This window comes from Pelobates fuscus, chromosome 4, assembly GCF_036172605.1.
Source record: "Pelobates fuscus isolate aPelFus1 chromosome 4, aPelFus1.pri, whole genome shotgun sequence".
Classification (NCBI taxonomy): domain Eukaryota; kingdom Metazoa; phylum Chordata; class Amphibia; order Anura; family Pelobatidae; genus Pelobates; species Pelobates fuscus.
This window is the reverse complement of record NC_086320.1, coordinates 21429488-21455777: the sequence shown is the minus strand read 5'-3', so window position 1 is coordinate 21455777 and position 26290 is coordinate 21429488. Positions and strand designations below refer to the sequence as shown.

General features: G+C 40.7%; 16 non-coding genes across 16 annotated transcripts; all 16 read right to left on the bottom strand.

Annotated features, from left to right (window-relative positions):
- Positions 1–147: 147 nt before the first annotated feature.
- TRNAY-GUA (transfer RNA tyrosine (anticodon GUA)) lies at positions 148–236 on the bottom strand. The gene is given in 2 exon segments: positions 148–183; positions 200–236. It is a non-coding gene; the product is annotated as a tRNA-Tyr (tRNA).
- Positions 237–2695: 2459 nt separating this feature from the next.
- On the bottom strand, positions 2696–2784 carry TRNAY-GUA (transfer RNA tyrosine (anticodon GUA)). The gene is given in 2 exon segments: positions 2696–2731; positions 2748–2784. It is a non-coding gene; the product is annotated as a tRNA-Tyr (tRNA).
- A 1961-nt stretch (positions 2785–4745) lies between these two features.
- TRNAY-GUA (transfer RNA tyrosine (anticodon GUA)) lies at positions 4746–4834 on the bottom strand. Its single transcript is given in 2 exon segments — positions 4746–4781; positions 4798–4834. It is a non-coding gene; the product is annotated as a tRNA-Tyr (tRNA).
- A 574-nt stretch (positions 4835–5408) lies between these two features.
- On the bottom strand, positions 5409–5497 carry TRNAY-GUA (transfer RNA tyrosine (anticodon GUA)). Its single transcript is given in 2 exon segments — positions 5409–5444; positions 5461–5497. It is a non-coding gene; the product is annotated as a tRNA-Tyr (tRNA).
- A 1185-nt stretch (positions 5498–6682) lies between these two features.
- On the bottom strand, positions 6683–6771 carry TRNAY-GUA (transfer RNA tyrosine (anticodon GUA)). The gene is given in 2 exon segments: positions 6683–6718; positions 6735–6771. It is a non-coding gene; the product is annotated as a tRNA-Tyr (tRNA).
- Positions 6772–7977: 1206 nt separating this feature from the next.
- TRNAY-GUA (transfer RNA tyrosine (anticodon GUA)) lies at positions 7978–8066 on the bottom strand. Its single transcript is given in 2 exon segments — positions 7978–8013; positions 8030–8066. It is a non-coding gene; the product is annotated as a tRNA-Tyr (tRNA).
- Positions 8067–14701: 6635 nt separating this feature from the next.
- On the bottom strand, positions 14702–14790 carry TRNAY-GUA (transfer RNA tyrosine (anticodon GUA)). The gene is given in 2 exon segments: positions 14702–14737; positions 14754–14790. It is a non-coding gene; the product is annotated as a tRNA-Tyr (tRNA).
- A 1184-nt stretch (positions 14791–15974) lies between these two features.
- TRNAY-GUA (transfer RNA tyrosine (anticodon GUA)) lies at positions 15975–16063 on the bottom strand. The gene is given in 2 exon segments: positions 15975–16010; positions 16027–16063. It is a non-coding gene; the product is annotated as a tRNA-Tyr (tRNA).
- Positions 16064–16729: 666 nt separating this feature from the next.
- TRNAY-GUA (transfer RNA tyrosine (anticodon GUA)) lies at positions 16730–16818 on the bottom strand. The gene is given in 2 exon segments: positions 16730–16765; positions 16782–16818. It is a non-coding gene; the product is annotated as a tRNA-Tyr (tRNA).
- Positions 16819–17484: 666 nt separating this feature from the next.
- On the bottom strand, positions 17485–17573 carry TRNAY-GUA (transfer RNA tyrosine (anticodon GUA)). The gene is given in 2 exon segments: positions 17485–17520; positions 17537–17573. It is a non-coding gene; the product is annotated as a tRNA-Tyr (tRNA).
- A 1206-nt stretch (positions 17574–18779) lies between these two features.
- Positions 18780–18868, bottom strand: TRNAY-GUA (transfer RNA tyrosine (anticodon GUA)). The gene is given in 2 exon segments: positions 18780–18815; positions 18832–18868. It is a non-coding gene; the product is annotated as a tRNA-Tyr (tRNA).
- Positions 18869–20074: 1206 nt separating this feature from the next.
- Positions 20075–20163, bottom strand: TRNAY-GUA (transfer RNA tyrosine (anticodon GUA)). The gene is given in 2 exon segments: positions 20075–20110; positions 20127–20163. It is a non-coding gene; the product is annotated as a tRNA-Tyr (tRNA).
- Positions 20164–22124: 1961 nt separating this feature from the next.
- Positions 22125–22213, bottom strand: TRNAY-GUA (transfer RNA tyrosine (anticodon GUA)). The gene is given in 2 exon segments: positions 22125–22160; positions 22177–22213. It is a non-coding gene; the product is annotated as a tRNA-Tyr (tRNA).
- Positions 22214–22858: 645 nt separating this feature from the next.
- On the bottom strand, positions 22859–22947 carry TRNAY-GUA (transfer RNA tyrosine (anticodon GUA)). The gene is given in 2 exon segments: positions 22859–22894; positions 22911–22947. It is a non-coding gene; the product is annotated as a tRNA-Tyr (tRNA).
- A 666-nt stretch (positions 22948–23613) lies between these two features.
- Positions 23614–23702, bottom strand: TRNAY-GUA (transfer RNA tyrosine (anticodon GUA)). The gene is given in 2 exon segments: positions 23614–23649; positions 23666–23702. It is a non-coding gene; the product is annotated as a tRNA-Tyr (tRNA).
- Positions 23703–24373: 671 nt separating this feature from the next.
- Positions 24374–24446, bottom strand: TRNAA-AGC (transfer RNA alanine (anticodon AGC)). Its single transcript has one exon. It is a non-coding gene; the product is annotated as a tRNA-Ala (tRNA).
- Positions 24447–26290: the final 1844 nt, after the last annotated feature.

The following is a 26290-nucleotide window of genomic DNA, read 5'->3' as shown; positions in this document are numbered from 1 at the left end:
TAATCAAATTATCTCCAAGGACAGATGCAAAACTCCATTAAGCACATGGCAGTAAAAAGACAGTAAAATACACAAGGTTACATTTATTACATAAAATACAGACATGCAACATACAGTCCTCTGCTCTACAAGAGAGAAAAGCAAATGTCCTTCGAGCCGGAATTGAACCAGCGACCTAAGGATTGCTATCATATACCAACTACAGTCCTCCGCTCTACCAGCTGAGCTATCGAAGGTAATTCGTGAGTTCACTCAATGTCAAAGTAGGACATTTTTGAAGAATCAGGTAAGCAGTTAAACATTTTGCAACATGCTGCTGTGGCAATGACATCCAGGTAAACAAAAAGTTCAACTAAGCACCCTTCATTTAAAAGAAAAAGCATCGATCCCGCTACCTCTCACATGCTAAGCGAGCACTCTACCATTTGAGCTAATCCCCCACTATTCCGCTCTCATCTTTTGTAATGGCACCCTGGGCATAAAGGGGTGCCATTACAAAATGGGTAATGTAATTATCACAAGCAGAGAAATACAGTTTTTCCACATTATTCATAACTTTAAAAGTATGCATCACATTCACATAAAACTTACATTTTCAGAATCAGCATACTCCAAATACAAATTGGTCCAGTGGTTCAAAAGATAGATCGTAGTCCTTTGTGAACAAATGAAGCATGGCTTTTCTGCCCAAAACCAGTTCCACAGAGTCTTCTATCCTGGAGATAATTGGGAAGTAATCCAATTATCTCCAAGGACAGATGCAAAACTCCATTAAGCACATGGCAGTAAAAAGACAGTAAAATACACAAGGTTACATTTATTACATAAAATACAGACATGCAACATACAGTCTAAGCACCCTTCATTTAAAAGAAGAAGAAGCCACTGGAGAATGCGGGCATCGATCCCGCTACCTCTCACATGCTAAGCGAGCACTCTACCATTTGAGCTAATCCCCCACTATTCCGCTCTCATCTTTTGTAATGGCACCCTGGGCATAAAGGGGTGCCATTACAAAATGGGTAATGTAATTATCACAAGCAGAGAAATACAGTTTTTCCACATTATTCATAACTTTAAAAGTATGCATCACATTCACATAAAACTTACATTTTCAGAATCAGCATACTCCAAATACAAATTGGTCCAGTGGTTCAAAAGATAGATCGTAGTCCTTTGTGAACAAATGAAGCATGGCTTTTCTGCCCAAAACCAGTTCCACAGAGTCTTCTATCCTGGAGATAATTGAGAAGTAATCCAATTATCTCCAAGGACAGATGCAAAACTCCATTAAGCACATGGCAGTAAAAAGACAGTAAAATACACAAGGTTACATTTATTACATAAAATACAGACATGCAACATACAGTCTAAGCACCCTTCATTTAAAAGAAAAAGAAGCCACTGGAGAATGCGGGCATCGATCCCGCTACCTCTCACATGCTAAGCGAGCGCTCTACCATTTGAGCTAATCCCCCACTTTTCCGCACTCATCTTTTGTAATGGCACCCTGGGCATAAAGGGGTGCCATTACAAAATGGGTAATGTAATTATCACAAGCAGAGAAATACAGTTTTTCCACATTATTCATAACTTTAAAAGTATGCATCACATTCACATAAAACTTACATTTTCAGAATCAGCATACTCCAAATACAAACATAGGTCAGAATCATACAAATTGGTCCAGTGGTTCAAAAGATAGATCGTAGTCCTTTGTGACCAAATGAAGCATGGCTTTTCTGCCCAAAACCAGTTCCACAGAGTCTTCTATCCTGGAGATAATTGGGAAGTAATCAAATTATCTCCAAGGACAGATGCAAAACTCCATTAAGCACATGGCAGTAAAAAGACAGTAAAATACACAAGGTTACATTTATTACATAAAATACAGACATGCAACATACAGTCCTCTGCTCTACAAGAGAGAAAAGCAAATGTCCTTCGAGCCGGAATTGAACCAGCAACCTAAGGATTGCTATCATATACCAACTACAGTCCTCCGCTCTACCAGCTGAGCTATCGAAGGTAATTCGTGAGTTCACTCAATGTCAAAGTAGGACATTTTTGAAGAATCAGGTAAGCAGTTAAACATTTTGCAACATGCTGCTGTGGCAATGACATCCAGGTAAACAAAAAGTTCAACTAAGCACCCTTCATTTAAAAGAAAAAGCATCGATCCCGCTACCTCTCACATGCTAAGCGAGCACTCTACCATTTGAGCTAATCCCCCACTATTCCGCTCTCATCTTTTGTAATGGCACCCTGGGCATAAAGGGGTGCCATTACAAAATGGGTAATGTAATTATCACAAGCAGAGAAATACAGTTTTTCCACATTATTCATAACTTTAAAAGTATGCATCACATTCACATAAAACTTACATTTTCAGAATCAGCATACTCCAAATACAAACATACGTCAAAATCATACAAATTGGTCCAGTGGTTCAAAAGATAGATCGTAGTCCTTTGTGACCAAATGAAGCATGGCTTTTCTGCCCAAAACCAGTTCCACAGAGTCTTCTATCCTGGAGATAATTGGGAAGTAATCCAATTATCTCCAAGGACAGATGCAAAACTCCATTAAGCACATGGCAGTAAAAAGACAGTAAAATACACAAGGTTAATTTTATTACATAAAATACAGACATGCAACATACAGTCCTCTGCTCTACAAGAGAGAAAAGCAAATGTCCTTCGAGCCGGAATTGAACCAGCGACCTAAGGATTGCTATCATATACCAACTACAGTCCTCCGCTCTACCAGCTGAGCTATCGAAGGTAATTCGTGAGTTCACTCAATGTCAAAGTAGGACATTTTTGAAGAATCAGGTAAGCAGTTAAACATTTTGCAACATGCGGCTGTGGCAATGACATCCAGGTAAACAAAAAGTTCAACTAAACACCCTTCATTTAAAAGAAGAAGCATCGATCCCGCTACCTCTCACATGCTAAGCGAGCACTCTACCATTTGAGCTAATCCCCCACTATTCCGCTCTCATCTTTTGTAATGGCACCCTGGGCATAAAGGGGTGCCATTACAAAATGGGTAATGTAATTATCACAAGCAGAGAAATACAGTTTTTCCACATTATTTATAACTTTAAAAGTATGCATCACATTCACATAAAACTTACATTTTCAGAATCAGCATACTCCAAATACAAACATAGGTCAGAATCATACAAATTGGTCCAGTGGTTCAAAAGATAGATCGTAGTCCTTTGTGACCAAATGAAGCATGGCTTTTCTGCCCAAAACCAGTTCCACAGAGTCTTCTATCCTGGAGATAATTGGGAAGTAATCCAATTATCTCCAAGGACAGATGCAAAACTCCGTTAAGCACATGGCAGTAAAAAGACAGTAAAATACACAAGGTTACATTTATTACATAAAATACAGACATGCAACATACAGTCCTCTGCTCTACAAGAGAGAAAAACAAATGTCCTTCGAGCCGGAATTGAACCAGCGACCTAAGGATTGCTATCATATACCAACTACAGTCCTCCGCTCTACCAGTTGAGCTATCGAAGGTAATTTGTGAGTTCACTCAATGTCAAAGTAGGACATTTTTGAAGAATCAGGTAAGCAGTTAAACATTTTGCAACATGCTGCTGTGGCAATGACATCCAGGTAAACAAAAAGTTCAACTAAGCACCCTTCATTTAAAAGAAGAAGCATCGATCCCGCTACCTCTCACATGCTAAGCGAGCACTCTACCATTTGAGCTAATCCCCCACTATTCCGCTCTCATCTTTTGTAATGGCACCCTGGGCATAAAGGGGTGCCATTACAAAATGGGTAATGTAATTATCACAAGCAGAGAAATACAGTTTTTCCACATTATTCATAACTTTAAAAGTATGCATCACATTCACATAAAACTTACATTTTCAGAATCAGCATACTCCAAATACAAACATAGGTCAGAATCATACAAATTGGTTCAGTGGTTCAAAAGATAGATCGTAGTCCTTTGTGACCAAATGAAGCATGGCTTTTCTGCCCAAAACCAGTTCCACAGAGTCTTCTATCCTGGAGATAATTGGGAAGTAATCCAATTATCTCCGAGGACAGATGCAAAACTCCATTAAGCACATGGCAGTAAAAAGACAGTAAAATACACAAGGTTACATTTATTACATAAAATACAGACATGCAACATACAGTCTAAGCACCCTTCATTTAAAAGAAGAAGAAGCCACTGGAGAATGCGGGCATCGATCCCGCTACCTCTCACATGCTAAGCGAGCGCTCTACCATTTGAGCTAATCCCCCACTTTTCCGCACTCATCTTTTGTAATGGCACCCTGGGCATAAAGGGGTGCCATTACAAAATGGGTAATGTAATTATCACAAGCAGAGAAATACAGTTTTTCCACATTATTCTTAACTTTAAAAGTATGCATCACATTCACATAAAACTTACATTTTCAGAATCAGCATACTCCAAATACAAACATAGGTCAGAATCATACAAATTGGTCCAGTGGTTCAAAAGATAGATCGTAGTCCTTTGTGACCAAATGAAGCATGGCTTTTCTGCCCAAAACCAGTTCCACAGAGTCTTCTATCCTGGAGATAATTGGGAAGTAATCCAATTATCTCCAAGGACAGATGCAAAACTCCATTAAGCACATGGCAGTAAAAAGACAGTAAAATACACAAGGTTACATTTATTACATAAAATACAGACATGCAACATACAGTCCTCTGCTCTACAAGAGAGAAAAGCAAATGTCCTTCGAGCCGGAATTGAACCAGCGACCTAAGGATTGCTATCATATACCAACTACAGTCCTCCGCTCTACCAGCTGAGCTATCGAAGGTAATTCGTGAGTTCACTCAATGTCAAAGTAGGACATTTTTGAAGAATCAGGTAAGCAGTTAAACATTTTGCAACATGCTGCTGTGGCAATGACATCCAGGTAAACAAAAAGTTCAAAAGTTCACTCATCTTTTGTAATGGCACCCTGGGCATAAAGGGGTGCCATTACAAAATGGGTAATGTAATTATCACAAGCAGAGAAATACAGTTTTTCCACATTATTCTTAACTTTAAAAGTATGCATCACATTCACATAAAACTTACATTTTCAGAATCAGCATACTCCAAATACAAACATAGGTCAGAATCATACAAATTGGTCCAGTGGTTCAAAAGATAGATCGTAGTCCTTTGTGACCAAATGAAGCATGGCTTTTCTGCCCAAAACCAGTTCCACAGAGTCTTCTATCCTGGAGATAATTGGGAAGTAATCAAATTATCTCCAAGGACAGATGCAAAACTCCATTAAGCACATGGCAGTAAAAAGACAGTAAAATACACAAGGTTACATTTATTACATAAAATACAGACATGCAACATACAGTCCTCTGCTCTACAAGAGAGAAAAGCAAATGTCCTTCGAGCCGGAATTGAACCAGCGACCTAAGGATTGCTATCATATACCAACTACAGTCCTCCGCTCTACCAGCTGAGCTATCGAAGGTAATTCGTGAGTTCACTCAATGTCAAAGTAGGACATTTTTGAAGAATCAGGTAAGCAGTTAAACATTTTGCAACATGCTGCTGTGGCAATGACATCCAGGTAAACAAAAAGTTCAACTAAGCACCCTTCATTTAAAAGAAGAAGCATCGATCCCGCTACCTCTCACATGCTAAGCGAGCACTCTACCATTTGAGCTAATCCCCCACTATTCCGCTCTCATCTTTTGTAATGGCACCCTGGGCATAAAGGGGTGCCATTACAAAATGGGTAATGTAATTATCACAAGCAGAGAAATACAGTTTTTCCACATTATTCATAACTTTAAAAGTATGCATCACATTCACATAAAACATACATTTTCAGAATCAGCATACTCCAAATACAAATTGGTCCAGTGGTTCAAAAGATAGATCGTAGTCCTTTGTGAACAAATGAAGCATGGCTTTTCTGCCCAAAACCAGTTCCACAGAGTCTTCTATCCTGGAGATAATTGAGAAGTAATCCAATTATCTCCAAGGACAGATGCAAAACTCCATTAAGCACATGGCAGTAAAAAGACAGTAAAATACACAAGGTTACATTTATTACATAAAATACAGACATGCAACATACAGTCTAAGCACCCTTCATTTAAAAGAAGAAGAAGCCACTGGAGAATGCGGGCATCGATCCCGCTACCTCTCACATGCTAAGCGAGCGCTCTACCATTTGAGCTAATCCCCCACTATTCCGCTCTCATCTTTTGTAATGGCACCCTGGGCATAAAGGGGTGCCATTACAAAATGGGTAATGTAATTATCACAAGCAGAGAAATACAGTTTTTCCACATTATTCATAACTTTAAAAGTATGCATCACATTCACATAAAACTTACATTTTCAGAATCAGCATACTCCAAATACAAACATAGGTCAGAATCATACAAATTGGTCCAGTGGTTCAAAAGATAGATCGTAGTCCTTTGTGACCAAATGAAGCATGGCTTTTCTGCCCAAAACCAGTTCCACAGAGTCTTCTATCCTGGAGATAATTGGGAAGTAATCCAATTATCTCCAAGGACAGATGCAAAACTCCGTTAAGCACATGGCAGTAAAAAGACAGTAAAATACACAAGGTTACATTTATTACATAAAATACAGACATGCAACATACAGTCCTCTGCTCTACAAGAGAGAAAAACAAATGTCCTTCGAGCCGGAATTGAACCAGCGACCTAAGGATTGCTATCATATACCAACTACAGTCCTCCGCTCTACCAGCTGAGCTATCGAAGGTAATTCGTGAGTTCACTCAATGTCAAAGTAGGACATTTTTGAAGAATCAGGTAAGCAGTTAAACATTTTGCAACATGCTGCTGTGGCAATGACATCCAGGTAAACAAAAAGTTCAACTAAGCACCCTTCATTTAAAAGAAGAAGCATCGATCCCGCTACCTCTCACATGCTAAGCGAGCACTCTACCATTTGAGCTAATCCCCCACTATTCCGCTCTCATCTTTTGTAATGGCACCCTGGGCATAAAGGGGTGCCATTACAAAATGGGTAATGTAATTATCACAAGCAGAGAAATACAGTTTTTCCACATTATTCATAACTTTAAAAGTATGCATCACATTCACATAAAACTTACATTTTCAGAATCAGCATACTCCAAATACAAACATAGGTCAGAATCATACAAATTGGTCCAGTGGTTCAAAAGATAGATCGTAGTCCTTTGTGACCAAATGAAGCATGGCTTTTCTGCCCAAAACCAGTTCCACAGAGTCTTCTATCCTGGAGATAATTGGGAAGTAATCCAATTATCTCCAAGGACAGATGCAAAACTCCATTAAGCACATGGCAGTAAAAAGACAGTAAAATACACAAGATTACATTTATTACATAAAATACAGACATGCAACATACAGTCTTAGCACCCTTCATTTAAAAGAAGAAGCAGCCACTGGAGAATGCGGGCATCGATCCCGCTACCTCTCACATGCTAAGCGAGCGCTCTACCATTTGAGCTAATCCCCCACTTTTCCGCTCTCATCTTTTGTAATGGCACCCTGGGCATAAAGGGGTGCCATTACAAAATGGGTAATGTAATTATCACAAGCAGAGAAATACAGTTTTTCCACATTATTCATAACTTTAAAAGTATGCATCACATTCACATAAAACTTACATTTTCAGAATCAGCATACTCCAAATACAAACATACGTCAAAATCATACAAATTGGTCCAGTGGTTCAAAAGATAGATCGTAGTCCTTTGTGACCAAATGAAGCATGGCTTTTCTGCCCAAAACCAGTTCCACAGAGTCTTCTATCCTGGAGATAATTGGGAAGTAATCCAATTATCTCCAAGGACAGATGCAAAACTCCATTAAGCACATGGCAGTAAAAAGACAGTAAAATACACAAGGTTACATTTATTACATAAAATACAGACATGCAACATACAGTCCTCTGCTCTACAAGAGAGAAAAGCAAATGTCCTTCGAGCCGGAATTGAACCAGCGACCTAAGGATTGCTATCATATACCAACTACAGTCCTCCGCTCTACCAGCTGAGCTATCGAAGGTAATTCGTGAGTTCACTCAATGTCAAAGTAGGACATTTTTGAAGAATCAGGTAAGCAGTTAAACATTTTGCAACATGCTGCTGTGGCAATGACATCCAGGTAAACAAAAAGTTCAACTAAGCACCCTTCATTTAAAAGAAGAAGCATCGATCCCGCTACCTCTCACATGCTAAGCGAGCACTCTACCATTTGAGCTAATCCCCCACTATTCCGCTCTCATCTTTTGTAATGGCACCCTGGGCATAAAGGGGTGCCATTACAAAATGGGTAATGTAATTATCACAAGCAGAGAAATACAGTTTTTCCACATTATTCATAACTTTAAAAGTATGCATCACATTCACATAAAACTTACATTTTCAGAATCAGCATACTCCAAATACAAACATAGGTCAGAATCATACAAATTGGTCCAGTGGTTCAAAAGATAGATCGTAGTCCTTTGTGACCAAATTGTCAGGGTACCTGAGGTCTCTACCTCTAAGGGAGGTAGAGACTTGGTGGTTTATCCGTCCAGGCGAGCTGCTCCCTCCGTTCCTCGCGGTTCATCCAGTCACTTAAACACCGGCCGCGAGGAATCCACGTCCTTTTCTAGCAGGACGCTCAATACGTGACGTCTTGACGCTATCACGAGCGACCTGCCACTCAAGTGTCCGATATCCAATCGGTACTTGTCAGAGGCGTGCTTACCATCCGGAGCCAGGGTATTTAAGCTTACTTCTCCCTTCAGCTCATTGCCCTGTCGTGGTTCTAGCTTGTCTAGTCACTCAGTGCTCTGGTATTCTCGTTTGCTCTATTTGGTTTTGACTCGGCTTGTTGTACTTTCCTGCTTCTCTGTTATCCCTTGACCCGGCTTGTCCCTCGCTTATCTGTCTTCTCGTTCCCTCGACCTCGGCTTGTCTCTGACTATTCTCTATTACTCTCGGTACGTTAGTCCGGCCATTCTAAGGCCCGGTATACGTACTATTCCACTCTTTGTACTCTGCGTGTTGGATCCCTGTCCCGATCCTGACATTACGACAGGGCCAATGGATCCTGCAGGTACAAACAGTCAGCTTGGTTCTTCGGATCCCAGGTTTGACGCCATGGAGTATAGGATGGATCAGATGGCTTTGGCACTACAGGCACTTTTGTCTCGTGCTAGTAATCCACCTGAGGAGACACGTACTCCGTCTATTTCTCCTGCAGTCTCAGGCCTAGAGGTAGCCACTGTAGGTGCTTCTTCCCGTATTACCCCACCAGTACGTTATGGCGGGTCACCGGAGAGGTGTCGTGGCTTTCTAAACCAGATTAGCATCCATTTCGAATTACAACCCCGCTCTTATCCTACAGATAGAGCGAAGGTTGGATTTGTTATTACTTTACTCATTGAAAAAGCTTTGAGATGGGCCAATCCTTTATGGGAGAATGATAATCCACTAGTCTATAATTATAATGCCTTTGTAGCTGCGTTTAGAAGAACTTTTGACCCTCCTGGTAGAAAGGTCAATGCAGCTAGATTACTGTTGCGCCTTAGACAGGACAATCGAACACTTGTGGATTATGCACTAGAGTTCAGGTCCTTGGCGGCAGAAGTTAAGTGGAACGAACAGGCTTATATAGATGTGTTTCTGAATGGGTTATCAGATGTAATTCTTGACGAGGTCGCTACTAGAGAACTCCCTGAAAATTTGGAGGATTTAATCTCTTTTATATCTCGTATTGATGAACGCTTAAGAGAGAGGCAGAACACTCGAGATAGGACCCGTAGACCCTCCTTTAAACTAGCGCCTACCTTTCAAAATTCTGAGTTCGAGGACTTACGTATTCCTGAACCTATGCAGATAGGCAGTACTCATCTCACAGAGAGGGAGAGACAGTACAGGAGAAGGGAGGGTTTATGTATGTATTGTGGAGTCAGAGGTCATTTACGCCTAAATTGTCCCAATCGTTCGGGAAACGCTCGCACCTAAGTTCCTTTAGAGGACAGGCCTTGGGTGTTTCTACTTTGTCCTCTATTCACAACTACAAAGAGCTCAGGCTTCTGTTACCCGTTTCTTTAAAGTGGGAAAAGGGAGTAGTTAAGACTATGGCACTAATTGATTCTGGAGCTGCTGAGAGCTTTATAGATCAGGGTTTTGCTGCCAAGCATGCTATTCCATCCCAGTTAAAAGAGACACCACTGGCTGTTGAGGCCATCGATGGTAGACCGTTACTTGAGCCTGTTATTTTCCATGAGACCATACCGATTAACTTAACTGTTGGCATCCTACATAGAGAGGACATATCCTTACTGCTCATTTCTTCTCCGTCTATTCCCATAGTTCTGGGGTACTCCTGGTTGAGGAGGCATAACCCTATTATTAATTGGGAGTCAGGGGAGATAGTTTCGTGGGGACAGAATTGTCAAGAGAAATGCTTGCGGAAGGTCTCACCTCTCGGCTTGACCAACACATCGACTAACTCTGACAATCCTACAGAGACACAAATTCCGTCTCAGTATCTAGATTTAAAGGCTGTATTTGACAAAAAGAAAGCCGATACCTTACCCCCACACAGGTCCTTTGATTGCAAAATTAATTTACTTCCTGGTACCATGCCGCCCAGAGGTCATGTATACCCGTTATCTACGAAAGAGAACTCAGTTCTAGAGGAGTATATTCACGAAAATTTAGACAAGGGATTCATTAGGAGGTCCTCCTCTCCTGCCGGGGCTGGATTTTTTTTTGTTAAAAAGAAGGATGGTTCTTTGAGACCTTGTATTGACTATCGAGGCCTAAATAAGATAACCATTAAAAATGCCTACCCGATTCCCTTGATCACCGAACTCTTCGATCGTTTGAAGGGCTCTACAATTTTCACCAAGTTAGACCTCAGAGGGGCATATAACTTGGTGAGAATCCAGCAGGGACATGAGTGGATGACGGCATTCAATACTCGATATGGTCACTATGAATATACTGTTATGCCTTTTGGGTTATGCAATGCGCCAGCTGTATTCCAGGATCTGATAAATGAGGTTCTTAGGGAATTTCAGCAAGATTGCGTCATTGTATACCTAGATGATATACTCATTCATTCTAGTGAGATTGAGACTCATCACAAGCAAGTCAGGAGGGTTTTGCACAAGCTTCTCCAGCATGGCTTGTACTGCAAGTTGGAGAAATGTAGCTTTGATCAGACCCAGGTAACCTTTCTCGGCTATGTGATCTCTGGGGAGGGATTTAAGATGGATCCGAATAAGCTCCAATCCATTCTAGAGTGGCCTTTACCCAAAGGTCTTAAAGCCGTACAGAGATTTATTGGTTTTTCTAATTATTATAGGCGCTTTATTAAGGGCTATTCTTCCATTATCGCACCTATCACTAATATGACCAAACAGGGGGCTGATACTAAGAATTGGACTACTGAAGCTCTCCTTGCGTTCAAAACTCTCAAGGAGCTTTTCGCTTCCGCTCCAATTTTAGTTCACCCCGACACTTCTCTGCCTTTTCTACTTGAGGTAGACGCATCGGAGACTGGTTTAGGTGCTGTCCTATCTCAAAGGTTGGGTGTTGATAAACCATTACATCCATGTGGATTTTTCTCTAAAAAATTGACCGGTACTGAAAGCAGATATGACATTGGTGACAGAGAATTACTAGCGGTTATCAAGGCTTTGAAAGAGTGGAGACATTTATTGGAGGGTACATTACATCCTGTTACCATTCTAACTGACCACAAAAATTTGTCTTATATCGGAGAGGCCAAGCGTTTGTCCTCCAGGCAGGCTCGTTGGTCGTTGTTTCTTACCCATTTCAATTACGTTCTGACTTACAGACCTGGGTCAAAGAATTCTAAAGCCGATGCGCTATCTCGCCAATATGAGCCCTCTGCTTCAGTTGAACCACTTATGTCCTCCATTGTACCCAAATGCAATATTATTGCTAATACCAGTCTCAAAATTCATTCCCCGCTACTTGACCAGATCTTGAAGTCACAACATCTAGCCCCCGGAAACACTCCTGAGGGAAGAAACTTTGTTCCTCCTGAACTTCAACTGGAGCTCTTACAATGTTTTCACGAAAGTAAAGTAGCTGGTCATCCTGGTATTCGCAAGACATACTCTCTGATATCCAAGGATTTCTGGTGGCCTTCACTTCGAAAAGATATTGAGGAGTTCGTCGCAGCTTGTGAAACTTGTGCCAAGACTAAACTACCTCATGCTTCTCCATGTGGCCTGTTACACCCCTTGGACGTTCCTGAGAGACCTTGGTCCTGCTTGTCCATAGACTTTATCGTTGATTTGCCTGCTTCCAAGAGACAGACTGTTATTCTCACGGTGGTGGATAGATTTACTAAGATGGCTCATTTCGTGCCATTACCTAAACTTCCGACTTCTTCTGAATTGGCGGAGATTTTTGCGAGAGAGGTTTTTCGTCTACATGGGATTCCTTCGGAGATTGTTTCTGATAGAGGCTCTCAATTTGTCTCACGTTTCTGGAGATCCTTTTTTTCTCAAATGGGCATCAAATTGAACTTTTCCTCTGCCTATCACCCTCAGTCTAACGGAGCTGCTGAACGTACCAATCAAAAGATCGAACAATATCTGCGTTGCTTTGTTTCCGAACACCAGGACGATTGGGTCGGTCTGATTCCTTGGGCGGAGTTCGCACACAATAACCTTGTTTGCGATTCAACTCGCTCTAGCCCTTTCTTCATGAACTATGGCTTTCATCCTTCGATTTTTCCTTCGGTTTCCTCTTCTCAGGGGATACCGTCGGTTGATGATCATGTCGCCAACCTGAAGACATTATGGGATCAGACTCGGCAAATTCTGTTACATAGTTCCTCGTTGTTCAAGAAACACGCTGACAAGCATAGAAGAGCGGCTCCTGTTTTTGTCCCTGGGGATAGGGTATGGTTGAGTACTAAGAATGTTCGCCTAAAAGTTCCATCTATGAAATTTGCTCCTCGCTACATAGGCCCTTACAGGGTTCTCACTCGTATCAATCCGGTTGCGTATCGCCTGGCTCTGCCACCTGCCTTACGCATTCCTAACTCATTTCATGTCTCCTTGTTGAAACCTCTTATTTGCAACAAATTCTCCTCTAAGGTTTCCTCACCTCGTCCTGTTCAGGTGGAGGGTCGGGAGGAGTACGAGGTCAGCTCCATCATTGATTCCAGAATTTCGAGGGGAAAATTGCAATATCTGGTCAACTGGAGGGGATATGGTCCTGAGGAGAGGAGTTGGGTACCTCAGGAGGACGTTCATGCTTCTCGCCTTCGCAGAGCATTTCACCTCCGCTTCCCATCTCGCCCCGGTTCCTTCCGCCCGGTGGGCGTATCTGAGAGGGGGGGTACTGTCAGGGTACCTGAGGTCTCTACCTCTAAGGGAGGTAGAGACTTGGTGGTTTATCCGTCCAGGCGAGCTGCTCCCTCCGTTCCTCGCGGTTCATCCACTTAAACACCGGCCGCGAGGAATCCACGTCCTTTTCTAGCAGGACGCTCAATACGTGACGTCTTGACGCTATCACGAGCGACCTGCCACTCAAGTGTCCGATATCCAATCGGTACTTGTCAGAGGCGTGCTTACCATCCGGAGCCAGGGTATTTAAGCTTACTTCTCCCTTCAGCTCATTGCCCTGTCGTGGTTCTAGCTTGTCTAGTCACTCAGTGCTCTGGTATTCTCGTTTGCTCTATTTGGTTTTGACTCGGCTTGTTGTACTTTCCTGCTTCTCTGTTATCCCTTGACCCGGCTTGTCCCTCGCTTATCTGTCTTCTCGTTCCCTCGACCTCGGCTTGTCTCTGACTATTCTCTATTACTCTCGGTACGTTAGTCCGGCCATTCTAAGGCCCGGTATACGTACTATTCCACTCTTTGTACTCTGCGTGTTGGATCCCTGTCCCGATCCTGACACAAATGAAGCATGGCTTTTCTGCCCAAAACCAGTTCCACAGAGTCTTCTATCCTGGAGATAATTGGGAAGTAATCCAATTATCTCCAAGGACAGATGCAAAACTCCATTAAGCACATGGCAGTAAAAAGACACTAAAATACACAAGGTTACATTTATTACATAAAATACAGACATGCAACATACAGTCTAAGCACCCTTCATTTAAAAGAAGAAGAAGCCACTGGAGAATGCGGGCATCGATCCCGCTACCTCTCACATGCTAAGCGAGCGCTCTACCATTTGAGCTAATCCCCCACTTTTCCGCACTCATCTTTTGTAATGGCACCCTGGGCATAAAGGGGTGCCATTACAAAATGGGTAATGTAATTATCACAAGCAGAGAAATACAGTTTTTCCACATTATTCATAACTTTAAAAGTATGCATCACATTCACATAAAACTTACATTTTCAGAATCAGCATACTCCAAATACAAACATAGGTCAGAATCATACAAATTGGTCCAGTGGTTCAAAAGATAGGTCGTAGTCCTTTGTGACCAAATGAAGCATGGCTTTTCTGCCCAAAACCAGTTCCACAGAGTCTTCTATCCTGGAGATAATTGGGAAGTAATCCAATTATCTCCAAGGACAGATGCAAAACTCCATTAAGCACATGGCAGTAAAAAGACAGTAAAATACACAAGGTTACATTTATTACATAAAATACAGACATGCAACATACAGTCCTCTGCTCTACAAGAGAGAAAAGCAAATGTCCTTCGAGCCGGAATTGAACCAGCGACCTAAGGATTGCTATCATATACCAACTACAGTCCTCCGCTCTACCAGCTGAGCTATCGAAGGTAATTCGTGAGTTCACTCAATGTCAAAGTAGGACATTTTTGAAGAATCAGGTAAGCAGTTAAACATTTTGCAACATGCTGCTGTGGCAATGACATCCAGGTAAACAAAAAGTTCAACTAAGCACCCTTCATTTAAAAGAAGAAGCATCGATCCCGCTACCTCTCACATGCTAAGCGAGCACTCTACCATTTGAGCTAATCCCCCACTATTCCGCTCTCATCTTTTGTAATGGCACCCTGGGCATAAAGGGGTGCCATTACAAAATGGGTAATGTAATTATCACAAGCAGAGAAATACAGTTTTTCCACATTATTCATAACTTTAAAAGTATGCATCACATTCACATAAAACTTACATTTTCAGAATCAGCATACTCCAAATACAAATTGGTCCAGTGGTTCAAAAGATAGATCGTAGTCCTTTGTGAACAAATGAAGCATGGCTTTTCTGCCCAAAACCAGTTCCACAGAGTCTTCTATCCTGGAGATAATTGGGAAGTAATCCAATTATCTCCAAGGACAGATGCAAAACTCCATTAAGCACATGGCAGTAAAAAGACAGTAAAATACACAAGGTTACATTTATTACATAAAATACAGACATGCAACATACAGTCTAAGCACCCTTCATTTAAAAGAAGAAGAAGCCACTGGAGAATGCGGGCATCGATCCCGCTACCTCTCACATGCTAAGCGAGCGCTCTACCATTTGAGCTAATCCCCCACTTTTCCGCTCTCATCTTTTGTAATGGCACTTGGGCATAAAGGGGTGCCATTACAAAATGGGTAATGTAATTATCACAAGCAGAGAAATACAGTTTTTCCACATTATTCATAACTTTAAAAGTATGCATCACATTCACATAAAACTTACATTTTCAGAATCAGCATACTCCAAATACAAACATACGTCAAAATCATACAAATTGGTCCAGTGGTTCAAAAGATAGATCGTAGTCCTTTGTGACCAAATGAAGCATGGCTTTTCTGCCCAAAACCAGTTCCACAGAGTCTTCTATCCTGGAGATAATTGGGAAGTAATCCAATTATCTCCAAGGACAGATGCAAAACTCCATTAAGCACATGGCAGTAAAAAGACAGTAAAATACACAAGGTTACATTTATTACATAAAATACCGACATGCAACATACAGTCCTCTGCTCTACAAGAGAGAAAAACACATGTCCTTCGAGCCGGAATTGAACCAGCGACCTAAGGATTGCTATCATATACCAACTACAGTCCTCCGCTCTACCAGCTGAGCTATCGAAGGTAATTCGTGAGTTCACTCAATGTCAAAGTAGGACATTTTTGAAGAATCAGGTAAGCAGTTAAACATTTTGCAACATGCTGCTGTGGCAATGACATCCAGGTAAACAAAAAGTTCAACTAAGCACCCTTCATTTAAAAGAAAAAGCATCGATCCCGCTACCTCTCACATGCTAAGCGAGCACTCTACCATTTGAGCTAATCCCCCACTATTCCGCTCTCATCTTTTGTAATGGCACCCTGGGCATAAAGGGGTGCCATTACAAAATGGGTAATGTAATTATCACAAGCAGAGAAATACAGTTTTTCCACATTATTCATAACTTTAAAAGTATGCATCACATTCACATAAAACTTACATTTTCAGAATCAGCATACTCCAAATACAAACATACGTCAAAATCATACAAATTGGTCCAGTGGTTCAAAAGATAGATCGTAGTCCTTTGTGACCAAATGAAGCATGGCTTTTCTGCCCAAAACCAGTTCCACAGAGTCTTCTATCCTGGAGATAATTGGGAAGTAATCCAATTATCTCCAAGGACAGATGCAAAACTCCATTAAGCACATGGCAGTAAAAAGACAGTAAAATACACAAGGTTAATTTTATTACATAAAATACAGACATGCAACATACAGTCCTCTGCTCTACAAGAGAGAAAAGCAAATGTCCTTCGAGCCGGAATTGAACCAGCGACCTAAGGATTGCTATCATATACCAACTACAGTCCTCCGCTCTACCAGCTGAGCTATCGAAGGTAATTCGTGAGTTCACTCAATGTCAAAGTAGGACATTTTTGAAGAATCAGGTAAGCAGTTAAACATTTTGCAACATGCGGCTGTGGCAATGACATCCAGGTAAACAAAAAGTTCAACTAAACACCCTTCATTTAAAAGAAGAAGCATCGATCCCGCTACCTCTCACATGCTAAGCGAGCACTCTACCATTTGAGCTAATCCCCCACTATTCCGCTCTCATCTTTTGTAATGGCACCCTGGGCATAAAGGGGTGCCATTACAAAATGGGTAATGTAATTATCACAAGCAGAGAAATACAGTTTTTCCACATTATTCATAACTTTAAAAGTATGCATCACATTCACATAAAACTTACATTTTCAGAATCAGCATACTCCAAATACAAACATAGGTCAGAATCATACAAATTGGTCCAGTGGTTCAAAAGATAGATCGTAGTCCTTTGTGACCAAATGAAGCATGGCTTTTCTGCCCAAAACCAGTTCCACAGAGTCTTCTATCCTGGAGATAATTGGGAAGTAATCCAATTATCTCCAAGGACAGATGCAAAACTCCGTTAAGCACATGGCAGTAAAAAGACAGTAAAATACACAAGGTTACATTTATTACATAAAATACAGACATGCAACATACAGTCCTCTGCTCTACAAGAGAGAAAAACAAATGTCCTTCGAGCCGGAATTGAACCAGCGACCTAAGGATTGCTATCATATACCAACTACAGTCCTCCGCTCTACCAGCTGAGCTATCGAAGGTAATTTGTGAGTTCACTCAATGTCAAAGTAGGACATTTTTGAAGAATCAGGTAAGCAGTTAAACATTTTGCAACATGCTGCTGTGGCAATGACATCCAGGTAAACAAAAAGTTCAACTAAGCACCCTTCATTTAAAAGAAGAAGCATCGATCCCGCTACCTCTCACATGCTAAGCGAGCACTCTACCATTTGAGCTAATCCCCCACTATTCCGCTCTCATCTTTTGTAATGGCACCCTGGGCATAAAGGGGTGCCATTACAAAATGGGTAATGTAATTATCACAAGCAGAGAAATACAGTTTTTCCACATTATTCATAACTTTAAAAGTATGCATCACATTCACATAAAACTTACATTTTCAGAATCAGCATACTCCAAATACAAACATAGGTCAGAATCATACAAATTGGTTCAGTGGTTCAAAAGATAGATCGTAGTCCTTTGTGACCAAATGAAGCATGGCTTTTCTGCCCAAAACCAGTTCCACAGAGTCTTCTATCCTGGAGATAATTGGGAAGTAATCCAATTATCTCCAAGGACAGATGCAAAACTCCATTAAGCACATGGCAGTAAAAAGACAGTAAAATACACAAGGTTACATTTATTACATAAAATACAGACATGCAACAAACAGTCTAAGCACCCTTCATTTAAAAGAAGAAGAAGCCACTGGAGAATGCGGGCATCGATCCCGCTACCTCTCACATGCTAAGCGAGCGCTCTACCATTTGAGCTAATCCCCCACTTTTCCGCACTCATCTTTTGTAATGGCACCCTGGGCATAAAGGGGTGCCATTACAAAATGGGTAATGTAATTATCACAAGCAGAGAAATACAGTTTTTCCACATTATTCTTAACTTTAAAAGTATGCATCACATTCACATAAAACTTACATTTTCAGAATCAGCATACTCCAAATACAAACATAGGTCAGAATCATACAAATTGGTCCAGTGGTTCAAAAGATAGATCGTAGTCCTTTGTGACCAAATGAAGCATGGCTTTTCTGCCCAAAACCAGTTCCACAGAGTCTTCTATCCTGGAGATAATTGGGAAGTAATCCAATTATCTCCAAGGACAGATGCAAAACTCCGTTAAGCACATGGCAGTAAAAAGACAGTAAAATACACAAGGTTACATTTATTACATAAAATACAGACATGCAACATACAGTCCTCTGCTCTACAAGAGAGAAAAACAAATGTCCTTCGAGCCGGAATTGAACCAGCGACCTAAGGATTGCTATCATATACCAACTACAGTCCTCCGCTCTACCAGCTGAGCTATCGAAGGTAATTTGTGAGTTCACTCAATGTCAAAGTAGGACATTTTTGAAGAATCAGGTAAGCAGTTAAACATTTTGCAACATGCTGCTGTGGCAATGACATCCAGGTAAACAAAAAGTTCAACTAAGCACCCTTCATTTAAAAGAAGAAGCATCGATCCCGCTACCTCTCACATGCTAAGCGAGCACTCTACCATTTGAGCTAATCCCCCACTATTCCGCTCTCATCTTTTGTAATGGCACCCTGGGCATAAAGGGGTGCCATTACAAAATGGGTAATGTAATTATCACAAGCAGAGAAATACAGTTTTTCCACATTATTCATAACTTTAAAAGTATGCATCACATTCACATAAAACTTACATTTTCAGAATCAGCATACTCCAAATACAAACATAGGTCAGAATCATACAAATTGGTTCAGTGGTTCAAAAGATAGATCGTAGTCCTTTGTGACCAAATGAAGCATGGCTTTTCTGCCCAAAACCAGTTCCACAGAGTCTTCTATCCTGGAGATAATTGGGAAGTAATCCAATTATCTCCAAGGACAGATGCAAAACTCCATTAAGCACATGGCAGTAAAAAGACAGTAAAATACACAAGGTTACATTTATTACATAAAATACAGACATGCAACAAACAGTCTAAGCACCCTTCATTTAAAAGAAGAAGAAGCCACTGGAGAATGCGGGCATCGATCCCGCTACCTCTCACATGCTAAGCGAGCGCTCTACCATTTGAGCTAATCCCCCACTTTTCCGCACTCATCTTTTGTAATGGCACCCTGGGCATAAAGGGGTGCCATTACAAAATGGGTAATGTAATTATCACAAGCAGAGAAATACAGTTTTTCCACATTATTCTTAACTTTAAAAGTATGCATCACATTCACATAAAACTTACATTTTCAGAATCAGCATACTCCAAATACAAACATAGGTCAGAATCATACAAATTGGTCCAGTGGTTCAAAAGATAGATCGTAGTCCTTTGTGACCAAATGAAGCATGACTTTTCTGCCCAAAACCAGTTCCACAGAGTCTTCTATCCTGGAGATAATTGGGAAGTAATCCAATTATCTCCAAGGACAGATGCAAAACTCCATTAAGCACATGGCAGTAAAAAGACAGTAAAATACACAAGGTTACATTTATTACATAAAATACAGACATGCAACATACAGTCCTCTGCTCTACAAGAGAGAAAAGCAAATGTCCTTCGAGCCGGAATTGAACCAGCGACCTAAGGATTGCTATCATATACCAACTACAGTCCTCCGCTCTACCAGCTGAGCTATCGAAGGTAATTCGTGAGTTCACTCAATGTCAAAGTAGGACATTTTTGAAGAATCAGGTAAGCAGTTAAACATTTTGCAACATGCTGCTGTGGCAATGACATCCAGGTAAACAAAAAGTTCAACTAAGCACCCTTCATTTAAAAGAAAAAGCATCGATCCCGCTACCTCTCACATGCTAAGCGAGCACTCTACCATTTGAGCTAATCCCCCACTATTCCGCTCTCATCTTTTGTAATGGCACCCTGGGCATAAAGGGGTGCCATTACAAAATGGGTAATGTAATTATCACAAGCAGAGAAATACAGTTTTTCCACATTATTCATAACTTTAAAAGTATGCATCACATTCACATAAAACTTACATTTTCAGAATCAGCATACTCCAAATACAAACATAGGTCAGAATCATACAAATTGGTTCAGTGGTTCAAAAGATAGATCGTAGTCCTTTGTGACCAAATGAAGCATGGCTTTTCTGCCCAAAACCAGTTCCACAGAGTCTTCTATCCTGGAGATAATTGGGAAGTAATCCAATTATCTCCAAGGACAGATGCAAAACTCCATTAAGCACATGGCAGTAAAAAGACAGTAAAATACACAAGGTTACATTTATTACATAAAATACAGACATGCAACATACAGTCCTCTGCTCTACAAGAGAGAAAAGCAAATGTCCTTCGAGCCGGAATTGAACCAGCGACCTAAGGATTGCTATCATATACCAACTACAGCCCTCCGCTCTACCAGCTGAGCTATCGAAGGTAATTCGTGAGTTCACTCAATGTCAAAGTAGGACATTTTTGAAGAATCAGGTAAGCAGTTAAACATTTTGCAACATGCGGCTGTGGCAATGACATCCAGGTAAACAAAAAGTTCAACTAAACACCCTTCATTTAAAAGAAGAAGCATCGATCCCGCTACCTCTCACATGCTAAGCGAGCACTCTACCATTTGAGCTAATCCCCCACTATTCCGCTCTCATCTTTTGTAAGGGCACCCTGGGCATAAAGGGGTGCCATTACAAAATGGGTAATGTAATTATCACAAGCAGAGAAATACAGTTTTTCCACATTATTCATAACTTTAAAAGTATGCATCACATTCACATAAAACTTACATTTTCAGAATCAGCATACTCCAAATACAAACATAGGTCAGAATCATACAAATTGGTCCAGTGGTTCAAAAGATAGATCGTAGTCCTTTGTGACCAAATGAAGCATGGCTTTTCTGCCCAAAACCAGTTCCACAGAGTCTTCTATCCTGGAGATAATTGGGAAGTAATCCAATTATCTCCAAGGACAGATGCAAAACTCCGTTAAGCACATGGCAGTAAAAAGACAGTAAAATACACAAGGTTACATTTATTACATAAAATACAGACATGCAACATACAGTCTAAGCACCCTTCATTTAAAAGAAGAAGAAGCCACTGGAGAATGCGGGCATCGATCCCGCTACCTCTCACATGCTAAGCGAGCGCTCTACCATTTGAGCTAATCCCCCACTTTTCCGCACTCATCTTTTGTAATGGCACCCTGGGCATAAAGGGGTGCCATTACAAAATGGGTAATGTAATTATCACAAGCAGAGAAATACAGTTTTTCCACATTATTCTTAACTTTAAAAGTATGCATCACATTCACATAAAACTTACATTTTCAGAATCAGCATACTCCAAATACAAACATAGGTCAGAATCATACAAATTGGTCCAGTGGTTCAAAAGATAGATCGTAGTCCTTTGTGACCAAATGAAGCATGGCTTTTCTGCCCAAAACCAGTTCCACAGAGTCTTCTATCCTGGAGATAATTGGGAAGTAATCCAATTATCTCCAAGGACAGATGCAAAACTCCATTAAGCACATGGCAGTAAAAAGACAGTAAAATACACAAGGTTACATTTATTACATAAAATACAGACATGCAACATACAGTCCTCTGCTCTACAAGAGAGAAAAGCAAATGTCCTTCGAGCCGGAATTGAACCAGCGACCTAAGGATTGCTATCATATACCAACTACAGTCCTCCGCTCTACCAGCTGAGCTATCGAAGGTAAATCGTGAGTTCACTCAATGTCAGAGTAGGACATTTTTGAAGAATCAGGTAAGCAGTTAAACATTTTGCAACATGCTGCTGTGGCAATGACATCCAGGTAAACAAAAAGTTCAACTAAGCACCCTTCATTTAAAAGAAGAAGCATCGATCCCGCTACCTCTCACATGCTAAGCGAGCACTCTACCATTTGAGCTAATCCCCCACTATTCCGCTCTCATCTTTTGTAATGGCACCCTGGGCATAAAGGGGTGCCATTACAAAATGGGTAATGTAATTATCACAAGCAGAGAAATACAGTTTTTCCACATTATTCATAACTTTAAAAGTATGCATCACATTCACATAAAACTTACATTTTCAGAATCAGCATACTCCAAATACAAATTGGTCCAGTGGTTCAAAAGATAGATCGTAGTCCTTTGTGACCAAATGAAGCATGGCTTTTCTGCCCAAAACCAGTTCCACAGAGTCTTCTATCCTGGAGATAATTGGGAAGTAATCCAATTATCTCCAAGGACAGATGCAAAACTCCATTAAGCACATGGCAGTAAAAAGACAGTAAAATACACAAGGTTACATTTATTACATAAAATACAGACATGCAACATACAGTCCTCTGCTCTACAAGAGAGAAAAGCAAATGTCCTTCGAGCCGGAATTGAACCAGCGACCTAAGGATTGCTATCATATACCAACTACAGTCCTCCGCTCTACCAGCTGAGCTATCGAAGGTAATTCGTGAGTTCACTCAATGTCAAAGTAGGACATTTTTGAAGAATCAGGTAAGCAGTTAAACATTTTGCAACATGCTGCTGTGGCAATGACATCCAGGTAAACAAAAAGTTCAACTTAGCACCCTTCATTTAAAAGAAAAAGCATCGATCCCGCTACCTCTCACATGCTAAGCGAGCACTCTACCATTTGAGCTAATCCCCCACTATTCCGCTCTCATCTTTTGTAATGGCACCCTGGGCATAAAGGGGTGCCATTACAAAATGGGTAATGTAATTATCACAAGCAGAGAAATACAGTTTTTCCACATTATTCATAACTTTAAAAGTATGCATCACATTCACATAAAACTTACATTTTCAGAATCAGCATACTCCAAATACAAACATAGGTCAGAATCATACAAATTGGTTCAGTGGTTCAAAAGATAGATCGTAGTCCTTTGTGACCAAATGAAGCATGGCTTTTCTGCCCAAAACCAGTTCCACAGAGTCTTCTATCCTGGAGATAATTGGGAAGTAATCCAATTATCTCCAAGGACAGATGCAAAACTCCATTAAGCACATGGCAGTAAAAAGACAGTAAAATACACAAGGTTACATTTATTACATAAAATACAGACATGCAACATACAGTCCTCTGCTCTACAAGAGAGAAAAGCAAATGTCCTTCGAGCCGGAATTGAACCAGCGACCTAAGGATTGCTATCATATACCAACTACAGTCCTCCGCTCTACCAGCTGAGCTATCGAAGGTAATTCGTGAGTTCACTCAATGTCAAAGTAGGACATTTTTGAAGAATCAGGTAAGCAGTTAAACATTTTGCAACATGCGGCTGTGGCAATGACATCCAGGTAAACAAAAAGTTCAACTAAACACCCTTCATTTAAAAGAAGAAGCATCGATCCCGCTACCTCTCACATGCTAAGCGAGCACTCTACCATTTGAGCTAATCCCCCACTATTCCGCTCTCATCTTTTGTAATGGCACCCTGGGCATAAAGGGGTGCCATTACAAAATGGGTAATGTAATTATCACAAGCAGAGAAATACAGTTTTTCCACATTATTCATAACTTTAAAAGTATGCATCACATTCACATAAAACTTACATTTTCAGAATCAGCATACTCCAAATACAAACATAGGTCAGAATCATACAAATTGGTTCAGTGGTTCAAAAGATAGATCGTAGTCCTTTGTGACCAAATGAAGCATGGCTTTTCTGCCCAAAACCAGTTCCACAGAGTCTTCTATCCTGGAGATAATTGGGAAGTAATCCAATTATCTCCAAGGACAGATGCAAAACTCCATTAAGCACATGGCGGTAAAAAGACAGTAAAATACACAAGGTTACATTTATTACATAAAATACAGACATGCAACATACAGTCTAAGCACCCTTCATTTAAAAGAAGAAGAAGCCACTGGAGAATGCGGGCATCGATCCCGCTACCTCTCACATGCTAAGCGAGCGCTCTACCATTTGAGCTAATCCTCCACTTTTCCGCACTCATCTTTTGTAATGGCACCCTGGGCATAAAGGGGTGCCATTACAAAATGGGTAATGTAATTATCACAAGCAGAGAAATACAGTTTTTCCACATTATTCATAACTTTAAAAGTATGCATCACATTCACATAAAACTTACATTTTCAGAATCAGCATACTCCAAATACAAACATAGGTCAGAATCATACAAATTGGTCCAGTGGTTCAAAAGATAGATCGTAGTCCTTTGTGACCAAATGAAGCATGGCTTTTCTGCCCAAAACCAGTTCCACAGAGTCTTCTATCCTGGAGATAATTGGGAAGTAATCCAATTATCTCCAAGGACAGATGCAAAACTCCATTAAGCACATGGCAGTAAAAAGTCAGTAAAATACACAAGGTTACATTTATTACATAAAATACAGACATGCAACATACAGTCCTCTGCTCTACAAGAGAGAAAAGCAAATGTCCTTTGAGACGGAATTGAACCAGCGACCTAAGGATTGCTATCATATACCAACTACAGTCCTCCGCTCTACCAGCTGAGCTATCGAAGGTAATTCGTGAGTTCACTCAATGTCAAAGTAGGACATTTTTGAAGAATCAGGTAAGCAGTTAAACATTTTGCAACATGCTGCTGTGGCAATGACATCCAGGTAAACAAAAAGTTCAACTAAGCACCCTTCATTTAAAAGAAAAAGCATCGATCCCGCTACCTCTCACATGCTAAGCGAGCACTCTACCATTTGAGCTAATCCCCCACTATTCCGCTCTCATCTTTTGTAATGGCACCCTGGGCATAAAGGGGTGCCATTACAAAATGGGTAATGTAATTATCACAAGCAGAGAAATACAGTTTTTCCACATTATTCATAACTTTAAAAGTATGCATCACATTCACATAAAACTTACATTTTCAGAATCAGCATACTCCAAATACAAACATACGTCAAAATCATACAAATTGGTCCAGTGGTTCAAAAGATAGATCGTAGTCCTTTGTGACCAAATGAAGCATGGCTTTTCTGCCCAAAACCAGTTCCACAGAGTCTTCTATCCTGGAGATAATTGGGAAGTAATCCAATTATCTCCAAGGACAGATGCAAAACTCCATTAAGCACATGGCAGTAAAAAGACAGTAAAATACACAAGGTTACATTTATTACATAAAATACAGACATGCAACATACAGTCCTCTGCTCTACAAGAGAGAAAAGCAAATGTCCTTCGAGCCGGAATTGAACCAGCAACCTAAGGATTGCTATCATATACCAACTACAGTCCTCTGCTCTACCAGCTGAGCTATCGAAGGTAATTCGTGAGTTCACTCAATGTCAAAGTAGGACATTTTTGAAGAATCAGGTAAGCAGTTAAACATTTTGCAACATGCTGCTGTGGCAATGACATCCAGGTAAACAAAAAGTTCAACTAAGCACCCTTCATTTAAAAGAAGAAGCATCGATCCCGCTACCTCTCACATGCTAAGCGAGCACTCTACCATTTGAGCTAATCCCCCACTATTCCGCTCTCATCTTTTGTAATGGCACCCTGGGCATAAAGGGGTGCCATTACAAAATGGGTAATGTAATTATCACAAGCAGAGAAATACAGTTTTTCCACATTATTCATAACTTTAAAAGTATGCATCACATTCACATAAAACTTACATTTTCAGAATCAGCATACTCCAAATACAAACATAGGTCAGAATCATACAAATTGGTCCAGTGGTTCAAAAGATAGATCGTAGTCCTTTGTGACCAAATGAAGCATGGCTTTTCTGCCCAAAACCAGTTCCACAGAGTCTTCTATCCTGGAGATAATTGGGAAGTAATCCAATTATCTCCAAG